Source organism: Acanthopagrus latus, chromosome 18, assembly GCF_904848185.1.
Source record: "Acanthopagrus latus isolate v.2019 chromosome 18, fAcaLat1.1, whole genome shotgun sequence".
NCBI classification, from domain to species: domain Eukaryota; kingdom Metazoa; phylum Chordata; class Actinopteri; order Spariformes; family Sparidae; genus Acanthopagrus; species Acanthopagrus latus.
The window spans coordinates 5,990,004-6,001,970 of NC_051056.1; the positions used below are offsets into that span (position 1 = coordinate 5,990,004).

An 11,967-nucleotide genomic window follows, 5' to 3' on the forward strand; every position below is an offset into this window, starting at 1 on the left:
TCCCACTCCACTGGCCTCTGTTAATTTATGGAGACCAGTGGAGCAGGAGGTTACCATGATACCCTGGTTAGCTATATATAAAAAAGAAATATGGTTCTGCATCATTATTTTCTCCACCACTAGCACTAGAGACCAGTGGAGCAGAAATTTGCCTTGATCTGGGGCAGGACTTGAGCTCTTGGGGCAACCTCAACAGTGTGACTTCATGACTGGAAAGCGAGGGTTTGATTCCTGGACCTGAGCCATTCTGAATGTGTGCTTGACTACTGATGTGGTTTACTTTGGGTGCTCCGGTTTCCTCCCACCTTACATGAAAAAAAAACAAAAAAAAAACAATGAAATTAAAAAACTGAAAATTGGAAGCTTTAAATTATAGACCAATAAGAAGAAGAAGAACAAGATCAAGAACAAGGAGATGGAGGAAAAGAAGAAGAAGTACTGATATTAGCAAAAGCTAAAACATTGTGTGAAAGCCACAATTAATTTAGCTCCCGGCCCTGCTTGATTTAAGTTCATAAACTACACTCTAAGTTTAAAATTAAAAACAAGTGGTGATGGGAGGATAAAAGATTTTAGTGCAAAAGCATTCAGGATAAGTTGATCATTGTGAATTTCCATTATCAGGATAATTGCAAACATTCTCCCATCAGTGACTTGGAAAAGCTGTCTAGCTTGATAACATATAGTCCATTTACCATTCAGGTCCATATGGTCCTTTATTGATTTCCTGATTAATTTTGAATTCCATAAAGATACCACAAATTCAAATGAGATGCCCACCACTTATTTATATGTTGTTTATGCAAGGGAACCATTTAAGATTTTTATGTTATGTTGGCTAAAACAAAAAGAGAAAAAATAGGTCCTGTCTGTTGGTTGTTAGACAAAATGCAAGGTGAAGTGATTGGTGATAGTGATGTTTTGGTGCCATTTTAAAAGGATGACATGTTGACACTCTGACCCATGACTACATTATGTACTAGTGTAGTCGTGGGTCAGAGTTGTCAGTAGAGTGGTGCAGGGACAGTGTCTCCCAGTAATTAACGAGCAGTAACTCTGGCAGCCCGCCATAGTCTAAGTTGCTGCACCACAGTCTCACAGTCCACATCCAAAAATTGTTTTTTACTTTTACTTTTTACTTTACTGAAGATTTCCAACGTTTTGCATCGTTGCTACAGCAAAGCGTCTAACTCAGTCAGCAACGCCCACCCCAGCCTGCCCCCTGCTGTTCGCGCACTAGTGCTGTGTCTCACACACACACACACACACACACACACACACACCCCGGTACCCAGCCCACAAATAATGCCGCCTCCCCCTCATATCAAAGCTGTGTCAATGTTTACAACTTCAGTGAGGTGGAACTAGCAATATATTCTGGTCATGGAAAGAAAAGGAACATAATAAAGACTTACAGGAACAGCTGTCAGGTTAACAGACAAAGTCTTTATTATGTTCTTGTGAGGTTAAACACTGGCCTCAACAGTTACTTTAACATCATCGCAAATCATGAGTGATGATGCTGTGATCCTTTCCTGTCTACAATGGTCAGTTGATGGACATTTTTTCTTGTCTCTTAACACTTGTATTAGGCTCAAGACCTGCAAATTGACCTATAAAACAATGTCTGTTTTACTAATTTCTCTCTGTGTAACATTTAAATCAGTCTGGGGCCCTGTGGAAAAAAAAAAAATCTTTAAATGACTGACACTTCGCGGTCAGCTGTGGCTGTGGCACACATGCCTTCAAACCACTCAGCTAAACAAACCTGACCAAGGCTGCCGTGTTTCAACACCTGTCCTGGCAAAAATATAACCAGATCATACAGCCCGGTGACCGAGGATAATGAGATAACAAAACACTTTCTTCCTGACAGAAGGAGGAACTGGCAAATTTTGTTTACTGTTAGATTGTCCTTTCATGACTTTCAATACACACTGATGACCGTTTTCTTCTTTACAGGCCTTTGTTGGAATGGTGGTAAGAGTTTATGGGTAAATTAAAGAGTAATGACTTTTCCTTTCCCTTTTTTCTTGCCAGCTAACCAGCAGGGAAGATGCTCATGCAAGTCCCCCACAAAAGCCATAGCTAGCCTGCTGACAGCATGGTACTGAGCCTCAACGAAAACCCTTGAATAGATTAAATTATATGCAGTGTTTCTTATTCTCATTCCCATTAAAAAAAAAACAAAACAAAACAAAAAAAAAAAAAACATTCTTTGCTGTTTTACTCTCCTTTTGGTCTTGATTTTTCTTTTTCCTTGCTAAGCTAAGCTGAATATGAATATAATATATTCTTATTGCATATTTACATTCTTAAAAACCTCTTATTAATTTATCCTCCATCTTTCTAACCCCAAAATGTTAACAATTCCATTTGGCTACCTCTTTAAATGTTACATTCATTTATGGATTGCATTGAAGGGATATCTAACTAAGTTGGCATGTTCACCAGGCTACATGTCATCAAGTGAGCTAACTAGCAGCTGCAGGTAGTAACTGCTGTAGTGATATGCTGTTGCCTATTTGTTTTAAGAACGAATACAATATGTGGCCAATGTTTACAGACTGCACCTTTAATAATGCCATTGAGTGTTTCCTTCCTTTAAAATTTAGACTACTACTCTATACATAACTCCTGTCAATCAAACCCTAGGTGGGTACAGTATGTTGGGTATATGGACAGGAAGACAGACAGACAGTATGATGTAAAATAAACATTTCAAGCCAGAGAGAGAGAGAGACAGGCAGACAGACAGGCGGTCAAAAGACGGAGTGAGAGCAGCTGGGAGGCTGAGTGGGACAGCTGTGTTCTTCTGGAATGTTCTGTTATTTCCAGATCAGGAGTTCTCTTTTGACCTAAACCAAAATCTGTACTTTCATGGAGCGCTGCCTGCCGACCTCTCTGCCTCCGCAGCAGGCTTCTGTGTGTGCATGCCGTCCCTTGACCCCTTTATAGTCTCGCAATATTGGTTTAGGAACAAAAGCGGCTAGTTAATTCAATAGAGCACCTTTCCCAATAAACTCTCTGGGTGCCCTTGCTGTGTGTGGCAGGCTGCGCCGCATGTAGCTGTTTTCTTTGTGTCACGACCGCTGAAGATGACTGAGAAGTTCCCAAATGGAGAAATTGCAGGTGAATTTATGAAACATTACACTCAAAGGGAAGCAGGAAGGGCTTTCCCAACTGGAAGTGACTGGCAAATTGTGTTTACCTTGGAATTAGATCTCAACTGGAATATTGTTCCACTTTAAACTAAAGAGTTATAGCGTGCAAATGGAAAGACATGTGTCCACATAGAGACAGCAAACTCTGAAAACACAAACCACAGTTCAAAATCGCATTTCATGTCATTTTAAACAAGGTGTTTATTTACACTACACTGAAATGTCACTGCATTTGGCATGTCTTCTCCCTTTGCATTGAAGAACTGCAGAATGTGCATTACAGCCATCATCTCAGCCGATATAAGGCACTTGGCGCATGAGTAGACATGTGCTTACATCTGTACAGTGGTACCGGCTTTTGTCATTTGAAAGTAACAAAGCTAGAGGTAAATAATTCAGAAGGTCATTAAGAGTCTCTGACATAGGGAATGGCAGGTGTAACCTACTTTGCACACCTTAACTTTTCAGAGGGTTGCTCCCAGACTCTCATTCAGAGTTATGAAGTAAACATTCATCTGATATGCATTAGACCAGAAATTGAACAGATATGACACAGTTAGATTAGAGGAATTATGTCTCTGTCGCTGGTATTGGACTGCAAATCCACCCACTCACCAAGAGTCATGTAATTTCTTCCCACTCACAAACTAAACCTTAACCATAAGCACTGTTTTGTTAAAATATCAAATCCAAAATTGTTCCAAAAGAAAGGTAAACAATTTGGCTATAAAACTACAACAATAACAATATCACTTCTTACCAATCAACACTTAACTTGTGTCTGTGTGTGTATACAGTATGCAGCAGTGTTTGTATAGTGTATGACTTGGCGTCACTGAGGTCATCAGCAGTGTGACAGTATTGGGACACTGACGACTGGCTGTTGAAAGCTGTTCCTCTGTGCCTCACTGAACTGTCATCAGCAGTTAGTTATCGGAGCTGTTGACCTGCTTATTTTACTCTTCAGCATGAACCAAATGTGCAGATTGTTTGGAGTGTTATCACACCTTTTTTATGCACCACATAGATTTTTTGCTTTGTGCACATTAATGCACACAGACTGATCCTGCATGCAAATTTGCAGATTGACACAAGTAAATTACTTTCAATTGTGCCTCTAATGATTGTCTGTCTCTCTGTGCTTATATGAACAGTTGGCAACATTGCTGATGTGTTGTTTGTCCTTTAATTTAAAATATATATTCAGAGACATCCAGCTTGATTATACAGTTGACCAGAGTGTTTATAGATGTAAGGATTGTGTTTGGCACATTTCAGTATACCCAAGTCAAAAACAAAGCAGAAGAAAGCGAGAAACAAAGAACAAGTTGCAAATGTCACACTGATGAACAGGTACCTTAGACCAGGTAAAGCAAGCTTTTTTAATACCATTTAACTCCTCATCACCTTATAAAATCTCTTGGAGAAACAAAACAGCACAGATATGAGACATGCAGGACTTAACAGACACTTGGGCTGGTGATAAGTGTCCCAATTGGACATGTCTTTGGGAAAAAAAGGCTTATCCCTTCACTGACCCAGGACTATGTTAAGCAGGACTGTACTATCCATTGTCTAAATAGTTTAATTTCAACTGAACATTCATTTATTTTTTTATTTGTTTTATTATTTACAGTACACTAGATGCAAGTAGATGGTACTGTTTTCTTACTGTTACTGTGTTACTTTAAAGTTTTTTATCAGCTCAACATTAGCAACATAATGGCTGTGTGATATAGTGCAGAGCAGCATTAGCTTTGATACTAGGGTTTTGATGAGTAGCTCAAATGAAGTGAAATGAAGTACATGAGGATATTGGTGTTGAGGAATTATTTATAAATCGGATTATTTAAAAGCAGAACAGGAGCATGAATCTAACGTAGCTAGTTTAAATGATATAAGCTTTGAATGGGACAATATATCATCTAAGTAGCGGTCCCAAGAAAAGATAGCGAGGGACGATCAAGGCACCTCATGTAGTTGCCTCAACATTCTCTGACTTACTTCTAGATATAAATGCGCAACTAGTTTATTCGGCAAAATGTCCAACTTGGTAAGCCGGAAAACTTTAGAAATCTTTAACCTTCAGCTTAAAATACATGTATAATATACATATGATTTTAGTGTGTGGCTTACTCCCTATAAGCTCATGCATTTAAGGGTTATGACACATGCATGAGTAAGTGGGACAGATGCAATATAAACTCATGTAATCTTAAGTCATATATCTATTATTTAAGTTGTTTATAGGAGTCAAGAAACTACCAGACGCCTAACATATCTAATAGCTATAACATAACATAACATAACTATAATGCTTGCATACATTAATATAAGTGCTGTGCTTGGGAAACACAGGTATGTCTGCAGGTATCTGCACTCAGGCCTCCACTTCCTTTCCTCTGCTCAACTTGTTAGAATGCTCCGAGGTAACACACGTCATCGGTGGGAGCCAGTTTGACAGGCCCTGACACTCACAGTGCTTTGAGGATCAAGATGACAGTGTGCGTGGGGAGCGAAATCATGAAAAAGAAGGGGGGGGGGGGGGAAGAGCTGCCAGCTGTCGGAGGCTGTAAATGGTGATTTTGTTATACTTCCCCAAGTTTTTTTTTTCTTTCTTCAGAATCAAAGCCTTATTGAACCCCGTCCAAAACCAGCATGTTTGGCCCTGCCACGAGGAAAGACAGCCATGTTATTTATTTCTCAGCTAGAGGTTGTACTTAGGGAGGTGTTGATAGTGCTTCACATGCCACATTGTGGCTTTTCTGCAGCGACTGGCTCCACTGTTGTGCACTGTGATCGGCCTCTGTTGCGGGCAGGGTTAATTAATGCAGTTGGAATGTAACGAGTGTTGCTTGTCAGCCAAGCACATGCCCGCTGGCATTTTATCAGCTTGTCACATTAATGAAATACGGTGCATGTCGAGATTGCTCAATTTCCATTTCAACTTTTAAACTTTGTCTGGCTCCAGCTAATGATGTAAGAGTTAAATTGAGCATTAAAGTCTTTGAGAGGCTGCAACAAAAACCACAAACACACTCCGATACTGTTTTGAAGTTTCTTTGAATGAATGCACATATAAGGTTAAGAACAGCTATCGCTGGAAAGGCCAGGCTTAACACTACATTTGTCTTATAAAATCTTCTGTTCTCTAGTGAAGGAAGTGCTTTACTTTCTGTGTTTTGCTATCATGCTTTGGAAACTGTGATTAAGTCATACTGTATGAGTGATTAAATATTAGGTTTCAGGGGAAAAAAAAGAAAAAAAGCATCAGAAAATCAGGTTTTTGTCACACGCTTACAAAACTCTCTGATATGCCATTAATGTGTCACTAAAACCTTCCGGGTAGTTTCATGTGAAAGTCTATTGATATTCATTCACCAGGGTTCATCTTCTGTGTCAATAATTCATTGTCAGGTCAGGGTTGGGTTGGACTGGGGTTGGGTTGGGTTGGTTGGGTTCAAGCTAAGGTCATGGCTGTACTGTAGTTACATGTTGCTTTTGGATGTTTCTATTTACTTTTTTCAATGACTTTAAAGAATTAGGAAACCTTTCAAATTAAAACCAACCACTTTTGTATGAAGTGACAGCTCTTTTTGAGATTTACATTATGTCTGAATGGGTGTTCAAAAGGAAACCGAGATGGAAACAGAAAAAAGAGAAGAATGCTCATCTGTAGGGCGGTGGCATTCTGTTATTTATTTATTTATTTATTTAATCTACATAACTTTATACAACACAGTATCACATGGAAATGTATAAATGACTTTGTTGATCCACAGGGCAAGATGTAGAAGTTTCACAGTAACGGCTCTTAAATTGTTTTCTTCTGATTTCGTTAGGCTATACTTTTTTATTGACTGTGTCCACATCACATGGCCAGCAACTTTCTGGCAGGGGGAACAAACATGTCTGCCATATCTTTTATTTCCTGTGAAAAATGCAATATTCATATATAGGTATCACTTTAAACTATGGTGGTTGCTATAGATGCTGCTACGACGGCAACCATGGCTTGCAAGTTGTTTGTATAGTTTTTTGCACAGTTATCTGGGCTAGTAAAGCTTCAGCGGGGACTTTGAGGGCCCAGTATATGAAATGAAAATGTTTGTTTGTTTTTTGTTTTCATTTTAGTGGAAATAGTGACCAAAATAATTAACCTTCAGAGCTAAACCTGTTGACAGACAAAAAATTTCATTTTTTCTATATATATCGTTGGAAAGGTCTTAACCTGGAGACTAACATGTCAGTCTGATGGCTCTTCGTGTCTCCTGCTTTAAAATACTGACCTTTGAACCTTGACCTGGGTGCATGTTTAACAGCTTATAGTTCAGAAACTAAAAGGAAACTAACAAAAATGTAGACACACATAATTGATCATTAACCTATTCGTATTGTTGATTGATGAAGAACACTTTAGTATTTTTGTGTTGAGCAATATTTAGATATCATTAAACTCGACAGTAAGGACTATACGCCCAGGTAGCGGGTCCTCCAGTCCGCCCACTGGGCTGATGCGAAACATTGACTGTGCTGATTGAATTATAAATATATGTATATATAATTTGACCAAGTGCCCATTTCGCTCTCACGTAGTAGTAGGTAAGGTTTGAAAGGTATACATATTAAATTGGCAAAAAGAAAAAATACGTCATCTGTGCGGCACCGTAAAATTGCCATTTTTCTATATAAAGAGCACCACCAAACAGCTACATAAAAGAACACACATAATATATCAGCCCAGATAACTACACAAAGCAAAAAATAATACAAACAAATATGTTTAAAAATGTGTCTTTCTTTCACTCACTTCCATAACAAATGTATCCGCTGACTGGATCAAAATCTTCACGGGCTGCTAGAATCAACAAAAAACTGAAAGTTATTCAACTTAAAAAAAATCTGGAATGGCACTCAGAAGAGCACATACCTCAGCCAAGGCCCAACAGTCTCCTTTAATTCAATGAAGCTTAATCCAGTATTAAACTTGATGGGTCTGCATCACTTTAAGTTTTCAACCACCCATTATTCAAGCTCGCCAGACCTGTAACAGCCATCCAGGACAAAGAAACAAGGCGAATAGAATCAGAATCCCATTGTGTTGTAGAAAAAATGCTTTTGGTAAGGTAAACATCAAACTGTGCTCACTCTAAGATACCAGCTACCCAGATAAATTTAAAACAATCATCAGGATGCATACATTATCTCCCTTAGAAAATGAAAAGTTTGGAAAATGATCTTATATCTTGCAATGTTTGACAAAAAATAAATAGATCCTTCCTTTTATCTGGCTCAACACCAACAGTTAATGGGGTCTACTCTGGACCGAGACCCATTCTCCATTCAAGTTTCGTGGAAATTGCTGCTCGGTTGAGTAGTTTTGCTGTAATCCTGCTGACAAACCGGAAGGACACAGGTGAAAACAGAACTCCTTGGCAGAGGTGAAACTCTCACCCTGAGTCGTGATATTGATAGTCACGACAACATGTACCTGCTTGCTTTCTAAAGAATGGTTTATACCGGAGTTATCAGTTCTGAGAGCTGCGTTTGAGAAATGCAGTCCTGCAGAGTCCACACTGGTTGGCCCGGAAACCAAAAGTGGAACCGAATTCCTTGGTTTCAGAGAAGACTCCTTGATTCCTAGAAAAGTTTGTACATTGGGAAAAGCTGAAAAGTAACTTAAGCATGAGTCGTGGTTTCTTACTGAATATTTATAATTTCAAATAGACAAAACTCACCTGATTGAAGCAGACTTATTACATTTCTACATGCAAGAGCATTTGTGTGCAACTAAGTAAGTGTAAGAAACAAAACAACTCATAACAAGAGTAACCATTATACTTTACTAAGGAGAATTACAAAGTGTAACAGTGCACAATCTGCTTCTTTATTCTCTGACCTGTGATGTTTGATCCAAACTAAAGCCTGTAGTTATCTGCCTGCCTGCCTCCTCTCTCTCTGCTCGGAACATTTACAAGTCGCGTCATGTCACTCATCCCATTATTACTCCTAAATAAAGAAGCCTATCCTGGATTGCCTCTGTGGAGCTGCACGGTGTTCAGTTTCTTGCTCCCGGCTCTGCAGTTGTCAGAGGCCTTTCCTACTGTGCACAGGCAAAGTCATTTTACAGAGAAAACACACAAGGAGTGAACTCCTCTCCTTAACAACATCACCAGCAACAACAAAGATTCTCTCCGACATGTCTCATCAGATGCTTTTATCTGCTCTCACCGCCATGGAAGCGCAAAGCTGCATACACACTTAAGCATACACAACACACCAAGAAAAGAAAAGATGCACACAGATAACTATGTACTGGCTGCTCCCAGTACACTTTCTCTGATGCATATAAATAACTTCACCACACACACAGCACACAAGGACCAATTTACTCTGTATCGTGACTTATTGCCAGAAAGCTTAGGCACAACACACACACAAGCAATACAAAACAAGCCTACGCATACAACATATTAACAATGAACACAAGAGGGTACCCACCATTCTGACCTACAACATCTATACAACTTTTACAATAATCTAAAAAGAAACTGCATGAAGAAACATGTTAGAAATATCAAAAAGAACGACAATTGTGGGTAGTCACTTTCATATGTTTCCATGATTCTTCTATTGCACAGTACATTTTTTAGTCTAATTACTTTTTATCAGTAAACATCCTGGATTTAAAGAGGCACTATGAAGTTTTGGAGAATAAATTCAAACTTAGAGCTTTAATATTTACAGTATTAATGTGGTAATAATACAAACCACTAAATATTTCCAATATTCCATGACTGAATAAACAAGCTGTTCTCAGAGGAAAAAGGGTCCCCAGAACACCGTTTGAAAGGTGGCAGGGTCCGCCACCTACAAACAAAGTGAAACAGTATAAAATGATATTGTCCTTTAAAGCTGTAGTCTGGAACAATTATTTTGTTATATTTGCTAAAATTGTCATTATGATCTGACAGTAGAACAAGATACAGATCAACTGCGAAAAAATCCACTGTCTGTGGGTCCACCCTGTGGCTGTAATATGATTTGAAAAAAAAAAAAAAACACCGCTCCCGAATCAACACAACCAATCAGAGCTAAGGGGAGTGTCTGAGAAGTGTCAATCCAGCTTGTGCATCAAGCTCAAGGTGTAAACAATGGCGGAGAGGCAACAGAGCAGAAACCATTGCTCACGTCAAAGATTCAAGATTCAAGATTCAAGAAGTGATTATTATCATATGCACAGTAAAGAACATGCTCTCAATTATGCAATGAAATTCTTCCTTTGGTGTCCACAGAATGCCAACTCTGTAATAAAGAAATATATAAGTAAAGTAACAAAGTAAAGCACTTTAAAGCACCTTTACACGTGGCACGAGTGATAACCAGAAAAAGCAGCAACAATAATAACAATAAAATAGTGCAAGTCTGAAAACTGTGCAGTTTTGTATGTGCAAAAAATGTAAACAGTCCGGACAGTTGTGAGGTAAAATAAACTCCTGTCTGCTGTTTAGGAGAATGAGTTCTTTAGTCTGGTGGTCTTGGACTTAACACTACTGCACCTCCATCCTTAGGGTAGAAGTGTGAATTGTCTGTGCTGGGGGTGGGTGGGGTCTTTAAGGGTGGAGGCAGCTCTCCAGTGGTAGATGCTCTGCAGAGAGGGCAATGGAGTCCTGGTGATCATACAGCCGGTCAAGATACTCTCAACAATGCAGCTGTAGAAATTCTCAGGAGGATCTCAGGTGACATGCCAAACTTCCTTAGCCTCCTCAGAAACTACAGCCACTGTTGTGCCCTCTTTACCAGCTGCGTGGAGTTGAATGACCAAGTGAGGTCCTCACTGATGTGGACGCCCAGGTATTTGAAGCTGCTCACCCTCTCTACTTCAAGCTCCCAGATGTACAGTGGCTGATGAGGTCTCCTCTTCTTCCTCATGTCTACTATCATCTCCTTCGTCTTGTCTGTGTTGAAGGTGAGACTGTTGTCACACCATGACACCAGACTGGCCACCTCCCCCTGTAGGCTGCTTCACCCTGCCAGTGATGCATCCTATCACTGTGGTGTCGTCCGCAAACTTTAGGATGCTGTTGTCTTTGTGCAACACAGTCATAGGTGAACAGGGTGCAGAGGATTGGGCTGAGGATGCATCACTGTAAAGTGCTGATGTTTGTGATAATGCTGACTGAAGTCCTGTTTCCCATCCTGACAGACTGGGGCCTGTCTGTCAGAAAGTCTAGGAGTCAGTCACAGATTCTGGGGTGCAGGCCAAGTGTAGTTGTCGGTGAGTTTGTGGGGGATGACTGTGTTGAAGACGGAGCTGTAGTCCACACAGAGCATACTGATGCAGGGGTCTTTATTTTCCAGGTAGGAGAGGGAATAGTGGAGAACAGAAGTGATAACATCTGAGGTGGACCAGTTGGGCCGGTAGGCGTATTGCAAGGGGTCCAGGGTGTCTGGCATGCTGCTGATTGGAGTGAGTGCTACTGGCCTGCAATCATTCAGACAGGTGGGTGGGCTCTTCTTGGGGAGGGGGACGATGGTTGCGATTTTGAAGCAGGAGGGAACAATGCTGTGGCTGAGGGAAAGGTTGAAGATGGATGTGAGAACATCAGTCAGCTTGTTGGCACATGCTCTGAGAGCCCGCCCATGGATGTTGTCTGGTCCAGCTGCCTTGTGGGAATTGATGTTCCTCAGGACTCTGTGTACCTGGCCTGATGAGACCGGGGTTCTGGTGTGTGCGTGCCTCCTCTCTGTGGTGCGATTGGAGGTCTTGAAGTGGGTGTAGAGTGCATTGAGGTCATCCGGC

General features: G+C 40.3%; 1 long non-coding RNA gene across 1 annotated transcript; it reads right to left on the minus strand.

Moving 5' to 3' along the window:
• Positions 1 to 6,953: 6,953 nt before the first annotated feature.
• On the minus strand, positions 6,954 to 9,252 carry LOC119007725. The gene is made up of 4 exons (XR_005071209.1): positions 9,064 to 9,252; positions 7,975 to 8,804; positions 7,454 to 7,512; positions 6,954 to 7,095 (listed from the first exon to the last, which is right to left on the minus strand). It is a non-coding gene; the product is annotated as an uncharacterized LOC119007725 (long non-coding RNA).
• Positions 9,253 to 11,967: the final 2,715 nt, after the last annotated feature.